This window comes from Culex quinquefasciatus, chromosome 1 (genome assembly GCF_015732765.1).
Source record: "Culex quinquefasciatus strain JHB chromosome 1, VPISU_Cqui_1.0_pri_paternal, whole genome shotgun sequence".
Taxonomy (NCBI): domain Eukaryota; kingdom Metazoa; phylum Arthropoda; class Insecta; order Diptera; family Culicidae; genus Culex; species Culex quinquefasciatus.
In genome coordinates, this window is record NC_051861.1 from 40415660 (window position 1) to 40432913 (window position 17254).

Below are 17254 nucleotides of genomic sequence, written 5' to 3' on the forward strand. Positions count from 1 at the left end.
AGTTTGTCGAAGGCGCCAAATTTGTAGTAATTGACATAACAGCTATTTTTTTCAAACGTGGGCAAACATGGGCACTAATTTAAAAAAAAATGGAAAACTGCGACTATTTTCAAAAAAGTTACCTTAAAATTGCTTTAACTTGAAAACGGTGCACTTCACGAAAATTTCACTAAAGTTCTTTTTGATTGCAAATTTTACTATACATCAAAAAATGAAGCTGACAAATTTTCGGGACCCATATTTCGATTTTTTTAAAAAAATCAGTGTTGATTAAAAAATTCATAACCCGGTAAATTTTTTTTGCACAACCTGAAATTTCTGAAATGTTGGCATTTTCTGTCCCCTAAAATATATAAAAAAAAATGTTGTTTTTTTTTGCAAATCAAGTTTTAGTGACAAAAAGTTTAATAAAAAATCACAATTTTTTACCGCGTATCATTTTTTCAGTGTAGTCCTTATCCATACCTACAACTTTGCCGAAGACACCAAATCGATCAAAAAAGTCCTTCAAAAGATACAGATTTTTTAACTTTCATTCATTATTTTTGTATGGACAGCTGGCAAATTTGTACGGAAAATTATATGAACAAACTAATGATGAAAAATGGATTCTTTGTGCATACCGAAAGCACCAAAAATGTTTCAGTCGGATTAAAAAATACAAAAAATCGAATGACCGAAATCTGAGAGAACTGCTCACATGTTTGGGTACCAATTTTTTTTTTTAAGGAAAAGGTGTTGAAAATCGACGAAAATTACATTTTTTCGGACCACAAATGTTTTCATATGTGCATTTTCCTGTGTTGATAATCATGTTAAACATGTTTGAGCTTATTTTTTTTTTTGAAGTTCTTTTTCATTTCATTTATTAGGTTGATTTTTTCGAAGCGTGAAGATAGTTTGTTGGCCACTGAGGAGAATGAATTAGACATAGAAGGGGATATTCAAAATAACCTTCGAATTATGTAATTAATTTTGGGTTATGCATTTTTCCTCAAACTTCTAGCGAATTCTTTGGGAATTTCTGGAAGTTTTGACCCTGATTTAAATGTATACATACAACTTTAATGGTCAACATAAGTTTAAGGATTAGGGTGACAAGAAAAAATTAAATTTTTTGGCTCGATTCTTTAGGTAAAAAAGTAACTTTTTATCGTTGATGTTTGTATGAAAAATCGAAAAAAAACTATGGGGAAAAGTAAAAATTCCAAATTTTGCCAAAAGGTCGGATCACTGTCAAGTGTGAGATTCATAAAATTGTATGATAAACAACATTGTCGAAGACCGGAAAACGATCCGAGTTATTCCTGATGAGATACGACCCGATTTCGTTCAAAATTATCACAGTTTCTTATTTTTGCCTAAGGAATCGAATCAGGGGGTTTCCCTGATGTCGATTTTTTATTGTCATAGGTACTAGTGAGGATCGATGAATGGCTTGACAGCTTTTAAAAATAAACAACTTAAGAAGAGTATGTATTTTTCAAATTTTATAAATTTATTTGACTTCGAATCTTACAATATATTAAATAAAGATATCATAATGTTTGGACAGTGAGCAGGATTGCCAGGTAGCCAGACTAATCTGGAAATTCTGAGTAAAGAGTAATCATCATGTGTTTAACAAACGATTTTGATAGAAAATCGAAAAACTAGGTTTAGAGGTCAAAAATCAATTTAAACATTCAAATTCTAGAACCAATGACTTAATTAATATCCTCCCACCTATTCATAATCGTAAGATTTTCATATGCCATATTATTCAAAATTATTTATCGGTGCTTGGCTAGATTATTTTTGCAATTTGGTCCTGGCAACGCTGACACTCTGACATTGAGTTTAATGAACCCATTTTAGCACGACATGTAAACAATTACAACCCGTTTTGCTTGGCTGACCTTTTTTTCGTATTGGCCAAAAATGTGGTTGAATTAAGTTGCCGGAGTTCTCGAATTAATTTAATCTAATCTAATCTAATCAGACCCTAGCGCAGCCAATCTTTCGAAGGGATCCTGGAGAGTGCCTAGCACTTTTCTTGTCATTTATTAAAATTTGTAGTGCGCCATTGCATCGGAATGCATTGAAACATCACAAGCGTTAAAGCGGCCAGGCCTACTGCGTAAAGCCGTATCGCAGAGATGATTCGTAAAAGGGTTGAGTTTGAGCACTGAGTTTTCGAACAACAACACAACTCTGAATCGACAGGGCAGGAAGAAGCGTGGGGACACACCACCATACGCTCCGAAATTTTGGTTGTATTCGTTGGGAGCACCATGCTAAGAAGGTTTGGTACTCCGGGATCCTCTGGTATGGGACATTGTATTTCCACGAATGCCCTGGACACTATTTGCCGTGGTTATAGCGCCACAACTCGCTTTTGCCGGAGTTCTCGAATTACAAAAAAAGTAAACAGTAGACGTGCACGCCAGAATTTCAAACTGATATCTCCGGATTACGATCAAGTATGAGTCCGGTGTAGACAGAAGGTGAAACATTGAATGCTACACAAAATAGCGTCCTTAATTTAACCTTAGGGATGTCGCGTATTTTGGCATTTCTTACAAGTGTCCTTACTAGGGTTAGTGAAATTTCACGATTTGTCGGACAGCGTGAAATCCTCGAAATTTGGCTTTTTCCGCGAAATCTCGTAAAATTTGATGTTTGTGTGAAAATGTAACGATTTTTCTCAAAATATTTAATCAAATTCAAAAATGAATAAAAATATCTTTATGAACTACTGTAGAATTAAGCGAGTGAATACCCTGGTTTAATAACTAATATAGGGTTAGTAATTTTTGTCCATTTCGTGAAATTTATCAATTTTCTCAAATCCTTATTTTTAATAACAACAACAACTTAATAAATATTTCATCAATTTCATTAAATATCATTAGTTTTCAATTAAAAAGCTTGAATATACATGTATGTCAAGTTGATACGAACAATTTGAAGAAACATTCAGTATTTGAGTTTTTTAAACTAACTAAATTTAGTAATATTTTCATTCGCTGTATTAAACATTTTCTGCTATTTTATTTGAATGGTTTAGTTTTCGAAGAAATTAAAAGACTTAAGCTTTGTTTTATTGAAAATAAAATGAAGAGTAGTTTTTATCTTTGGAATCATATTTTTAAAACATATCAAATTTTCATTTTGGGCCTGTTTAATTTAAACACTATTTGTTTATTTGGGTAGATTATTCCAGTGAAAGTTAAAAAATATTACTTTTTTGTTTTTCTTTCTCATTTTGAATAAAAATTTAAATTTTGTTAAAAATGATATTATTTTAGCAAATTGTTAAATTTAGTTTTTGAAAAGTTAGCTAAAATCCTTAAAAATATGTTTAATGTGTAAAATGTCGCAGAAAATTTAAATTATTTAACTCATTTTGACCGTAGAAGATTGTTAAATCTTGCTTTGATATTAAATTCAATAAAATGTAAAATGATATAACAGAAGCAAATTAGCGAAAACATTTAAGCTTAATTAGTCGCATATTGAAAGAGCAGTTCAGTAAATGAGAATACGCGCGCCCTACATTTTGTTTCAAAATATGTGTAGAGCCCATCCCTAAACCAGGAGGATTTTTTTTTTGAAAATTAGGAGAATTTTTTTGTGTCGCATTCAAATTAAATGAAGATTTTTTTAGTTTATTGAAGAATAATATAAAATGAAGCATAAAAAGTAGTTTCTGTGATTTAAACATAGGAACATTTTTAAAGTTCCGCGAAATTTGCGTGAAGTTTGGTGTTTTGAAATCGTGGTCCCCGTGAAATTTGCAATTTTCGAGCGTGAAAAATCACTTAGCCTAGTCATTACAAAGTGTGTACAAAGTACACGTACGCGACTGCCGGTGGGTTAAGTTAACCCAGAATGCACGTTTTATGAAGGCTTTTTTAACCACCCCTGGAATCGAACTTATTTGGAAAGCTAGCTTCTACAGCACGTTGAACAAACGTTGTTACCGGCTAGTTGCTTCGTCTAGCGTCTCCCCAGAGCACCCACAAGGGGAGGAGTGGGAGGAGTGGGCACCACCCAAAACATACAGTCCAACAACACCTGCGCTGAGGTAATCCTCCTAATGCTCCAGAGCGCCCAAGGCATCACGCACTGTTTATCTTTTGGGGAAAAAGAGAAAGAGGCGATCGATTTTGCAACATCTAGCGCCGCCATCACCGTCGTCGACATCATCGACCGAGTGAAATGATTGAGCACTTTTCGATCGAAGAAGACTGCAATGCTCGAGGGGAGGCAGGAGTTGATTGTCGATAACGGGCGATAATTTGGACTTTCCGCTTAATTTTCGATTCGGGCTCTCTGTTTGCACTGTGAGCAAGCTCCCCCGGTCCCGGTGGTGAGTGACGGGAACGTGACGGAGCGGTTCCCCGGTGAGATGCGCGGTCGGTTCTGTTTTGGCCGAGTAATCGACTATTGTTACAATTAGCTGTCTTTACCGCTTCTTTTTTTTACGCTTGCGGTGTCGTCACCTTTTAACAAATGAATACCGTTGGTAAGAATTTGGGGCACTTTTGAAAGGAAAAGCAAACAGTTTGAACAATTCTCAGCCAAACTTCACTGAAAAAATAAAAGTATCAAATTCCTAAATTCTTTGAAGCTCCTTTCCTTATTAAGTAATCCAAAAAAAAACCGATTACTAAATACGGCAGAGAGGCAAAATTCCTAGAATAAAGGAATTGGAAACTATTTTTTTATTTCAGTGTAAGCTAAAAACGTAGTTTTTTACTGTTGAGTAGAGCGTCCAATTTCCCGTCCCGGGAAAAAAAATCCCGGGAAATCCCGGGAATTCCCGGAAAAAAATATTTTCCGTTTCCCGGGAAATTTGTAAATTTCCCGGGAATTCCCGAAATGCAAGCGGAGGTATACATTTTCCTACCTTTTTGCACCAATGTATTGAAATTATACAAAAAATAATAATTATTAAACTTGATTGATTTTATTCATTGCAATCTACTGTTCATATTGAACTAATTATTTTGTCTGTAAATTTCATGTCAAGGTTTACTTCAGATAATATTTATTTTTAAATTGAATTTGAATTGACATAATTCATTTTTTCAAAAAGGGTTCTGCGAGACGAATTTGTTTAAAAGTATTCGAGAAATTACAGCTTGAAGTTATAAATTTATGAAGCACGTGAGCTACCAAGGGCGTAGGCAGCGAATGACAAACATGTTAAAGCTGCCTGAAATAAATCAACTACCACCACCACCAAGGGCGTAACAGGGTTAAATATAAAAAAATATCGATTAATTTCAACCACTTCTACACTTAACTTAACTTAACTTAACTTAACTTAACTTAACTTAACTTAACTTAACTTAACTTAACTTAACTTAACAAAAATCATACCATAAATGAAACCTTGAAAAATCGTTAAAAAACAAATTCGTATAATATGGAATCAACCCAAAAAATGCAACCATATTTTCAAAACTCGCTTCATATATTTGAAAACTTTGAGTTGTGGTTTCATGAAATAGTGTTTCAAGTTAAAAAGCGCCAGAAATTAGATTTTTAAGGCAAATTGAATGATTTTCTATTTATTCACATGTAGAAAATACTTATTCTGTTAGAAGTTATTTGCCATGATAAACAATATTTCTGCATGATTTTTTTCATTTCAATTTATGGTCACTGAGAAAATTTAAAAGCAATTGTATGTTGCCATAGATTATTACTGTTCAAACAATTTGATTAAAAAAATACTACTTCTCAACAAAAAATTCTGATTTTTTTTCGATTTGGTACGATTGAAAGACAGCCTAAAAAATTATAAAATTTATATATTTTCTCAAAGCTGGATGATTTTTTTTACAAGCAGTCAAGCAATTAATTGATCCTAACATTTATTTTGATCATTAAAGTTGCTGTTCTATACAAATGTGTTGCAAAATATTGATCAGAAACAGGATCAGAATGATTTTCGTAGAATTTCAGATTTCCAGGAATTCCGGGATTTCCCGGAAATTTGTTGAAAATTTCCCGTTTCCCGGGAATTTTGTAACCCCGGAAATTGGACGCTCTACTGTTGAGTCATTTTTTGGTTGTAAAGGTTTTTGGTTGTATTTAGGTCAACAACGTCTTAAAGTTTGTGACTGATTAGTTGTGTCCACATTTGAGCAGTTTCCTTTAATTTCGCAAAATAAATCCTCATTATACTGTTTGTCTTTTTTTGTGACCAGGAAAACAATGTCAAAAAAGGTTAGTGTTCATTGCATGTTGAAAGTGGCTTGACCACAACAGATGACTTCATTTCCGGTTGAAGACTTCCGTCTCAAAGTAATTTGTAGCTACTATTACAAACAAACAAACACTTTTCTTACAACTTCCAACCTTAATAGCCCGATAATAGTTTTTTTCAACCCAACTATCCAAAACGAATTCGCTAGTGGACAAAAACAAACAACCAAATTGGCCACGCAACGGCGTAAGATAATTGTCAGTCGTTCCGTTTTGACAGTTTTCTCCCCAACCACGCCACCCGATAATTAACCGAATTAATGAAATTCATAAAGTCGTACACATACACTCAAATGATTGAGGTTGCGTTCTCTCCAAGTCCAAACATTCCCCAACGTGTGTGTACACATTGACAACAACCAAAGAAATTTCGGTCAAACGAACACGCGCGCGCTCCGAGTTCAGGTTCCCAACGATCGTCGATACCCCCAAAAAATAAATAAAAACGGATTTGCATCATTCACCACCACTGCACAGTGTTACGGAGTTATGACTTTGGACTTTTTCGGTAACCTTTACGAGAAAGAGGTGGAGTTCACCGCTCTCTAGCCCCAACCTCCACCATCCTGTTGACCGGTCAATATTCCTGCGTACCTTACTGGCCACTGGCCAAGATGTTGATGTTGTTGTTGATCGTGAAGATGCTCAGCGACTCCAAACAATGCACAACCACCACTACAGTTATGCCAATAGAGCTTCCAATAACTCCACTTTACACACTAATGAGTCCGCCAGCCGGATTTGGGGGAGTTTGACGAGCTCTTCCTTTGGCACTGCGCCGAGGCGAAACCGGTCTCCGAACACCTCTTCAAGCGAGTTCCGTCCTCTTGGATCAACCACCAACACACCAACAACACCCAAATGTGTGTCTGTGTGTGTTGAGAAAGTAGTGAAAGTTTTTGCCGACTCAACGCCGTGTGCGCGCGCGCTACTTGAAGGCTTCTCGGAATACCACTACCACGAGGGGACACACAATCACGAGAGAGCACGACGAGTTAGTACTCGGATCACTGCTGGGACCTCGGAACCACACCACGGTCAGACACGTGCTACGTCGCGAGCTGCTGTCTCGAGACTGAAACGGATGCGCCCGAACGAGGGTGTTTTATCAACTTTTAAGTTTCGATCGGAACGGAGAAAGATCATCGGTGCATCTCCGGAGAGTGTTGGGAGTTTGATAGGAGTTTTTGGAGAGAGTAGGGAGAGATGAGCGAAAGCTAGTTTTGCAGCAAGAGAGATGCTGTGAAGGTTACCACGTGCGTCGTTTGTTATGGTAGGTTGGGGTGACTTGGGTTCGTCGCTTGTTCGTTGAAGTCTTTTGCGTGTCGGAAAAAGTATTTCAAAACAGTCAGTAACTAAGTAACAGACAAGAATCAACGAATCAACAAATCAACAAATCAACAAATCAACAAATCAACAAATCAACAAATCAACAAATCAACAAATCAACAAATCAACAAATCAACAAATCAACAAATCAACAAATCAACAAATCAACAAATCAACAAATCAACAAATCAACAAATCAACAAATCAACAAATCAACAAATCAACAAATCAACAAATCAACAAATCAACAAATCGACGGTAACATTTCAAAAGGCATCATGTACATTTTGACACTTTCTGGGTTATTGCATATTCTAAAAGTACTCCTAATAAGCTACCTCTCCACCAAAAATGAGCAAAAGTTACTTCAGTAAAGTCTGTTTAATCATGATTTTAAATAAAGTAACATAAACAAAATCTCTGCCATCAGCAGTCCCTGTTTATATAGCCCTGTCAACCTGTCAAACAAAAGACTACATAAACCTCGTGACGAAAAAAGCATCATGAACAAAGCGCCATGTACATTCGGCGAAGAAAAACGAATCATAACAAAGCGTCCCCTCAATGACAGCAGGGTGATATAGACGTTGGTGTTTTCAAAAGAAGTTATGTTTGTTTTTCTCAAATAAAATTACGGAAATAATGTTTTATTGAATTTGGATGATCAAGTATCAATAAAAGTAACGTTTTTCATCGTTTGTTATCATTAGAACATCTTATTTTGCTTTTATATTAAAAAAGGAATTGAAAATGGATGCTAAACATTCAAATGCGTTTTTCTCAAAACGCATAGTTTGTACATGATGCTTTTTGAAATGTTGGCGTCGAAATCAACAAATCAACAAATCAACAAATCAACAAATCAACAAATCAACAAATCAACGGTTTTGGTTTTGGTTTTGGTTTTGGTTTTGGTTTTGGTTTTGGTTTTGGTTTTGGTTTTGGTTTTGGTTTTGGTTTTGGTTTTGGTTTTGGTTTTGGTTTTGGTTTTGGTTTTGGTTTTGGTTTTGGTTTTGGTTTTGGTTTTGGTTTTGGTTTTGGTTTTGGTTTTGGTTTTGGTTTTGGTTTTGGTTTTGGTTTTGGTTTTGGTTTTGGTTTTTTTGGTTTGGTTTTGGTTTTGGTTTTGGTTTGGTTTTGGTTTTGGTTTGGTTTTGGTTTTGGTTTGGTTTTGGTTTTGGTTTGGTTTTGGTTTTGGTTTTGGTTTTGGTTTTGGTTTTGGTTTGGTTTGGTTTGGTTTTGGTTTGGTTTTGGTTTTGGTTTTGGTTTTGGTTTTGGTTTGGTTTTGGTTTTGGTTTTGGTTTTGGTTTTGGTTTTGGTTTTGGTTTTGGTTTGGTTTTGGTTTTGGTTTTGGTTTTGGTTTTGGTTTGGTTTTGGTTTTGGTTTGGTTTTGGTTTTGGTTTTGGTTTTGGTTTTGGTTTGGTTTTGGTTTTGGTTTTGGTTTGGTTTTGGTTTGGTTTTGGTTTGGTTTGGTTTTGGTTTGGTTTTGGTTTTGGTTTTGGTTTTGGTTTTGGTTTTGGTTTTGGTTTTGGTTTTGGTTTGGTTTTGGTTTGGTTTTGGTTTGGTTTTGGTTTTGGTTTGGTTTTGGTTTTGGTTTGGTTTTGGTTTTGGTTTTGGTTTGGTTTTGGTTTGGTTTTGGTTTTGGTTTTGGTTTGGTTTTGGTTTTTTTGGTTTTGGTTTTGGTTTTGGTTTTGGTTTTGGTTTTGGTTTGGTTTTGGTTTGGTTTTGGTTTTGGTTTTGGTTTTGGTTTTGGTTTGGTTTGGTTTTGGTTTTGGTTTTGGTTTTGGTTTTGGTTTGGTTTTGGTTTTGGTTTTGGTTTTGGTTTTGGTTTTGGTTTTGGTTTGGTTTTGGTTTTGGTTTTGGTTTTGGTTTTGGTTTTGGTTTTGGTTTGGTTTGGTTTTGGTTTGGTTTGGTTTTGGTTTTGGTTTTGGTTTGGTTTTGGTTTTGGTTTGGTTTTGGTTTGGTTTTGGTTTTGGTTTGGTTTTGGTTTGGTTTTGGTTTTGGTTTGGTTTTGGTTTGGTTTGGTTTTGGTTTTGGTTTTGGTTTTGGTTTTGGTTTTGGTTTGGTTTTGGTTTGGTTTGGTTTTGGTTTGGTTTGGTTTTGGTTTTGGTTTTGGTTTTGGTTTGGTTTTGGTTTTGGTTTTGGTTTGGTTTGGTTTGGTTTTGGTTTGGTTTTGGTTTGGTTTTGGTTTTGGTTTTGTTTTGGTTTTGGTTTTGGTTTTGGTTTTGGTTTTGGTTTTGGTTTTGGTTTTGGTTTGGTTTTGGTTTTGGTTTTGGTTTTGGTTTTGGTTTTGGTTTTGGTTTTGGTTTTGGTTTTGGTTTTGGTTTTGGTTTTGGTTTTGGTTTTGTTTTTGTTTTGTTTTGTTTTTGTTTTTGTTTTTGTTTTGCCTTCCTCACTGAGGTAAGGCTATAATCCTGCTCGAAAAATGAACTTTTGAAAAACAGCTCGTAGACCTATATTCATGTAAACCTATCGACTCAGAATCGAAAACTGAACAAATGTCTGTGTGTGTGTGTGTATGTGTGTGCGTATTCCCCTTGGTTCTCAAAATTCTTGCCAAGTTTTCTCGGCACTGGCTAATCCGATTTGAGTCAAATAAGTTGCATTCGATCCGGTTTGGTGCCCCATACTGCACTATTGAATTGTTTGAAGATTCGATAAGTAGCTCAAAAGCTACGTATAAAAAAGTGACAGAGTTGCGAATCGGATCTCACTTAAATGTATGTAAACTATGTCCGGATCCATTATCCAACCCATCGTTGGATAGGTCATCAAAAGACCTTTCCAATGAGTCCAAAACATTGAAGATCTGGCAACCCTGTCTCGAAATATGGTCACTTAAGTGATATTTTTGTACTTTTTTGTAGCCGGATCTCACTTAAATGTATGTAAACTATGTCCGGATCCACCATCCGACCCATCGTTGGTTAGGTTATCAAAAGACCTTTCCAACGAGTCCAAAACATTGAAAATATGGCAACCCTGTCTCAAGATATGGTCACTTAAGTGATATTTATGTACTTTTTTATTCCGGATATAAAAAATAGATGAAATTTTTGTACAACCCCATCAAATCAGCCATTGTTGGTAATGAGTGAGGAAGGCTCCAACCACATAGGTGGATTAAGTTAGTTTTTTGAAAAGGTCCAATAAACCAAATTTCCAGTTTTTGCTTTTTGGGTGTTTTTGAAACCGCCTTGAGTCAGGGGTATTGAAAAACAACCAAAAAGCAAAATCTGAAAATTTGATTTATTGGACCTTTTCAAAAAAAAAACTCCAGAAATCAACAAATCAACAAATCAACAAATCAACAAATCAACAAATCAACAAATCAACAAATCAACAAATCAACAAATCAACAAATCAATTTTGGTTTTGGTTTTGGTTTTGGTTTTGGGTAATTCTCCGCCAACTCACACAGCAGTTGCCCCGACCCCTCTTCGATTTGCGTGAAACTTTGTCCTAAGGGGTAACTTTTGTCCCTGATCACGAATCCGAGGTCCGTTTTTTGATATCTCGTGACGGAGGGCAGTACGACCTTCCATTTTGAACATGCGAAAAAGAGGTGTTTTTCAATAATTTGCAGCCTGAAACGGTGATGAGATAGAAATTTGGTGTCAAAGGGACATTTATGTAAAATTAGACGCCAAATTTGATGGCGTACTCAGAATTCCGAAAAAACGTATTTTTCATCGTAAAAAACACTAAAAAAGTTTTAAAAATTCTCCCATTTTCCGTTACTCGACTGTAAAAAAATTTGGAACATGTCATTTTATGGGAAATTTAATGTACTTTCGAATCTACATTGACCCAGAAGGGTCATTTTTTCATTTAGAACAACATTTTTCATTTTAAAATTTCGTGTTTTTTCTAACTTTGCAGGGTTATTTTTTAGAGTGTAACAATATTTTACAAAGTTGTAGAGCAGACAATTACAAAAATTTTGATATATAGACATAAGAGGTTTGCTTATAAACATCACGAGTTATCGCGATTTTACGAAAAAAAAGTTTTGAATTAGTTACTTTTTGCGTTTCTCTTTGTTTCGTCGTCCGTGTCTGTTCCGGGTGACCATGAACGGCTATGATCTACGACGACCAACTCTTTCAATTTTTTTTTCCGTAAAATCGCGATAACACGTGATGTTTATAAGCAACCCCTTATGTCTATACATCAAAATTTTTGTTGTTGTCTGCTCTACAACTTTGTAGAATATTGTTACACTCTAAAAAATAACCCTGCAAAGTTAGAAAAAACATGAAATTTTAAAATGAAAATTTTGTTCTAAATGAAAAAATGACCCTTCTGGGTCAATGTAGATTCGAAAAGTACATTAAATTTCCCATAAAATGACATGTTCCAAAATTTTTTACTGTCGAGTAACGGAAAATAGGAGAATTTTAAAAACTTTTTTAGTGTTTTTTTCGATAAAAAATACGTTTTTTCGGAATTCTGAGTACGCCATCAAATCGGGCGTCTAATTTTACATAAAAGTCTCTTTGACACCAAATTTCTATCTCATCACCGTTTCAGGCTGCAAATTATTGAAAAACACCTCTTTTTTCGCATGTTCAAAAATGGAAGGGGTCGTACTGCCCCTCCGTCACGAGATATCAAAAAACGGACCTCGGATTCGTGATCAGGGACAAAAGTTACCCCTTAGGACAAAGTTTTACGCAAATCGAAGAGGGGTCGGGGCAACTTTTCCCGATTTCGTGTGAGTTGGTAGAGAATTACCCTTTTGGTTTTGGTTTTGGTTTTTGGGAAATAGTCGATTCTGAAGAATGGAATATGTAAATGTGTTAGAAGCCGTTTGGTAGCTCCAAATCTGGTTTCATAGAAACATTGGAAAAGGCGGGCAAAAACTCGTAAAAAACTAGTGTTATTATATTAAATAAACTTGTTCTGACTCGTTATAAATTACAAAGCAATTACTGAACATCAATCTCGAGCATAGTATCATAATAAGATTTGTGACGGCAAATAATCAAGCTTTTTAATTCACCCTGAATTTAAATTTCCATAATTAAACAAATGCTTAGAAAGAGTATCTCGTTGGTAACGATGACTCGACAAAAATTGTTAAATCTCAAACCAGTTCCTGGGAGAGTTCTTTTTGTTTTCAAATATGTGATCGACTCAGGTAGGTTAAGGGGGTGAATGAAAGTTTAAATCATTTCTGCATCCTTAATTTTTCCAAAGGTGTTATCGCTAAGATATTCATAATAAAATCTCTGATCAAAACAAACGTCACAATACAAATTTCATCAACAACAACATCCTGCTCAACAGACCCTAGCAACAAAGTAGAAGAGCATGATTCCGAAAACGGAAGAAAGAGTGCGCGCTCATTTCCGATCTTTGCGATCAATTTGCGCGGCTGTGCTGGAGGAGCTGTCTGTCATCATTCTTTGCCAATTTTGCTTTCTGTGCCAGCGATAGCGAAAGCGTCCAGTCCAGTGAAGAAGCTCGGCTGATGTTTTTGTTTTGATGCGGCGTCGTCGTTCGTTTAATAGCACAACTTGTCCATCAACTGTCGTAATTATTGAAGATGATGCGCGCGCACGGAACCAGCAGTTTTGACTTCCCCTTAAAAGAGTGCTGGAGCATGAAGGGTTATTAAATTGAATTATTTCAGTGTAATTTAATTTTTGTAAAAAGAAACGTCAAATTCAAACAGATTTGTTCACTTTAACCACCTATTGAGCAATCGACCAGACTCAATTGCTATTCGTTGGAAATACAACGCCTAAAAACTTCGCCATAAATCATTTTCTCCAACCCACAGCATAACTTCAAGAAACAACTCTCATATGATCATAATTTCACGACATAAAACAATACCCAGTCGTCATAGAGCCAGCATCATTTAAATCAGACATCGTTGACATTCCCATCAGCGAATCTTATTTTGTTTGGTTGATAATGCGTAGACCACGTGTATTGTGCAATGTTGAAATGTCGCCCAGAGGTTTCATTTCATTGTGCGCTCGGAGCTGAGTGACGTTTATTTGTTTGTGATTTTTCATTTATGCTTTGTTTGTTTGAAGATCAGTAGCACGTATTGTACAGGACGTTTGAACGAGTGATGTGATACCGCACCGGCATGCAAATGATGCAATCTCTTCATGGGAAATGTGGCCCAGGTTCAGTGAACATTTGATGATATTGTAGTGTTATTTTATGTTTTTTGCAATCATTTAGTAAAAATTGTGTGTTCAATCTAAATGGGACTATCCTGATTATCTGTTGAATTGGTAACACAGACCTATTTTTACGAAAAATGTGTTTGATCAAATAGTTCTTCACTTTTTTACATAGTATTCATTGCCGTGTATCTTCCAACAAAACAGTTTTTGGGCGAAATTTGTTGAGATTAACTCATTTATACTCACACCTATAGTTGGTGAAAAAAGTTTTTCATACAAAAATTACATTTTTAAGTCGCTAATAAGTTTTCAGGTTTGCGTTTGACAGCTTTGGTATGTTCAACAAAGTTTTAGAACATTTTATTTTCAACGAGAATCTCACATTTGAGAATGTTATGATGGAAGTAGCGCGCCTTGCTGATAAACCCGTAAGAAAATAGGGTTTTCCATAATTTTTTTTCGATTTTTCCCATACAAACTTCAACCCTCAAGTATCAATGGGTAAATGTTGACCGATTTTGCTCATATTTGACCCAGAGTCCTAAAGTGGCTCAAGGAACAATAATCAGCTTGTTGAGCGAAGTTTTGAGGAAAAGTCCCATATTCTGGGCACCCTAATGTACAGTATGTAGAAAAAGTATTTACACTCCTTGGGCACTATGAACATTTTGTGATGAAACATGTCAAAAATTTAAAGTTTGACAGGAACCTAGTACTACGTTTTGTTCAAAAACTCATGCCAGACATTTTGCTACAAATGGCTCATCAAAATATGATTTCTATAAAAAGTTATATAACAAATACTATTACAAAAATAAAAAAGGTGCAAAAAAAAGTTTGTACACCTTTCGAAAAATTAACATAAATCATGTTATTTGTTAACAAATCACCATAAATCCAGTCTTCCAACTACAAATAGGCATCCTTGACTGATTAAAAAAATAATTTGGATTGAATATAAAGTTTACTAACTACTTAGTATAAAAGTTTATTAAACTCTGGAAATTCTAAAAAAAAACTTATCTAAACTAAATTTTGAAAACATTTAATTCAACTTAATGTCAATATATTACCATAGAATTGCTAAATAAACTTTTTGGAGTGGGTATAAATCCGTTTTGGGGGTATTTGTATCGATAGAATAGATTTTTCGTTGTAATTTCGTAAAAAAAAAACGAAACTATTGGCACTACGCCCCCCGGGGCATGGCCTTCCTCTAACGTGGGATTTCTGCTCCAGCGCCTCTGACGAGACAGGAGAAACCGGGACCGACGTTTTACTTCACCATCCGATAGAAGCTCAGTGGATAAGGCGGGAATCGAACCCGCGTCTCATAGCATCATCGCGATCGGCAGCCGAAGCCGCTACCCCTGCGCCACGAGAGAGTAATTTCGTACCAACCCGGAATTACGTCGTCGGAAAATCCGCCGGCATCCGAACCGGTCCACGATTCACAAGTCAACCTATTTGGCATCGGAAAGGGCATGAAATTTCCGATCTTTTGATACCCATACATCTAGGTTTTCTATAAAACCCACGTTTTTAAATACCTAAGCAAAAACGTTGTTATGGTTTCGTTTGAGCAACCTGTCAAAAATGTATGGAATTTCGTAATTTTTGTTCTCGTGGATCAAACTTAGTTTTTGCCCAGGTATTTAAAAACGTAGGTTTTAAAGAAAACCTAGATGTTTGGGTATCAAAAGATCGGAAATATTATGCCCTTTCCGATGCCACATAGGTTGACTTGTGAATCGTGGACCGGTTTGGATGCCGGCGGATTTTCCGACGACGTAATTCCGGGTTGGTACGAAATTACAACGAAAAATCTATTCTTTCGATACAAAGACCCCCAAAACGGTGTTATACCCACTCCAAAATGTTTATTTATCGTTTCTATGGTAATATTGAGCAATTCCAGCTCAAATCAGGAATTTTTCTGGTACTTTTGTACCCGACCCTCTCCGATTTCAATGAAAGTTTTTAGACATGTTATCCTAGGCCTATATAAGCCATTTTTGTGTATATGGAGTCAATAGTACTCGAAAATAACATTTGAGAAGGGCGTAAGGTATTTAAATATTTTTGTATTTTGCAATTTAAAAATTACTGTGTCTCGAAGCCATAGCGTCGTATCAAAAAGTGGTCCAAGACAAACTTGTAGGAAATTGGATGGGCTTTCTGAAAAAAATACACTGAAACAAAAATACACGCCACTTCTATGAGATTTTTTGATTTTAAGTCTAAAACTTAAATTTAAAGGTGTTGTCACGATTTTTTCGTTCAAAATTTTGAGGAAATAGCCTAAGATGTTACCAAAAGACTGACAAAAAATGCAGGATGGTATGTCTCTCCTAAAAAAATACAAAAATCATTTACTAAAACTGTTTTTTTGAAAAGTGGTCTAAACGTCAAAATTTTAAAAAAAACCCACAGTGAGAATCGATTCTCCACACAATTTTACATAAAAGTCTCCATATTGACCATTGTCCTATGTCCAATCCTTGGGAAGATACAGCGGTTTTAAAAATAAAAATGATGAAAAAATGGGTTTTTTGGTGGTTTTTGGCAATTTCTATATGACAGACTTAGTTTTTCAGTCTCGTAAATATTTTTACCGGAAAGCTCGTCCAATTTCCCATAAGTTTGCCTTTGACAGCTTTTTGATTTGACTCGTTTTGATATTTACGTAAGCTAATTTATTATCCAGGTTTCTACCACACTGAAAAAAATATTCTCTTTTCAGTTATTAACAATGTAATTAAGCTTAAAAATCCAATTGAAATGCTGTCAAAGGCAAACTTATGGGAAATTGGACGAGCTTGCCGGTAAAAATATTTACGAGACTGAAAAACCAAGTCTATCATATAGAAATTGCCAAAACCACCAAAAACCCATTTTTCATCATTTTTATTTTTAAAACCGCTGTATCTTCCCAAGGATTGGACATAGGACAATGGTCAATATGGAGACTTTTATGTAAAATTGTGTGGAGAATCGATTCTCACTGTGGGTTTTTTAAAATTTTGACGTTTAGACCACTTTTCAAAAAAACAGTTTTAGTAAATGATTTTTGTATTTTTTTAGGAGAGACATACCATCCTGCATTTTTCGTCAGTCTTTTGGTAACATCTTAGGCTATTTCCTCAAAAATTTTGAACGAAAAATAAATCGTGACAACACCTTTAAATTTAAGTTTTAGACTTAAAAATCAAAAAATCTCATAGATGTGTCGTGTATTTTTGTTTCAGTGTATTTTTTTCAGAAAGCCCATCCAATTTCCTACAAGTTTGTCTTGGACCACTTTTTGATACGACGCAATGGCTTCGAGACACAGTAATTTTTAAATTGCAAAATACAAAAATATTTAAATACCTTACGCCCTTCTCAAATGTTATTTTCGAGTACTATTGGCTCCATATACACAAAAATGGCTTATATAGGCCTAGGATAATATGTCTAAAAACTTTCATTGAAATCGGAGAGGGTCGGGTACAAAAGTACCAGAAAAATTCCTGATT

General features: G+C 35.2%; 1 protein-coding gene across 2 annotated transcripts in view; it reads right to left on the reverse strand.

The window, feature by feature from the left end:
- The window catches only part of LOC6042437, a 117322-nt gene extending 109996 nt beyond the window's left edge, over positions 1–7326 (reverse strand). For both annotated transcript variants that reach the window (XM_038259061.1, XM_038259057.1), the window contains exon 1: positions 6856–7326. The gene's annotated coding sequence lies outside the window, so the exon portion shown is untranslated. The remainder of the gene's footprint in view (positions 1–6855) is intronic.
- Between the last annotated feature and the right edge of the window lie 9928 nt (positions 7327–17254).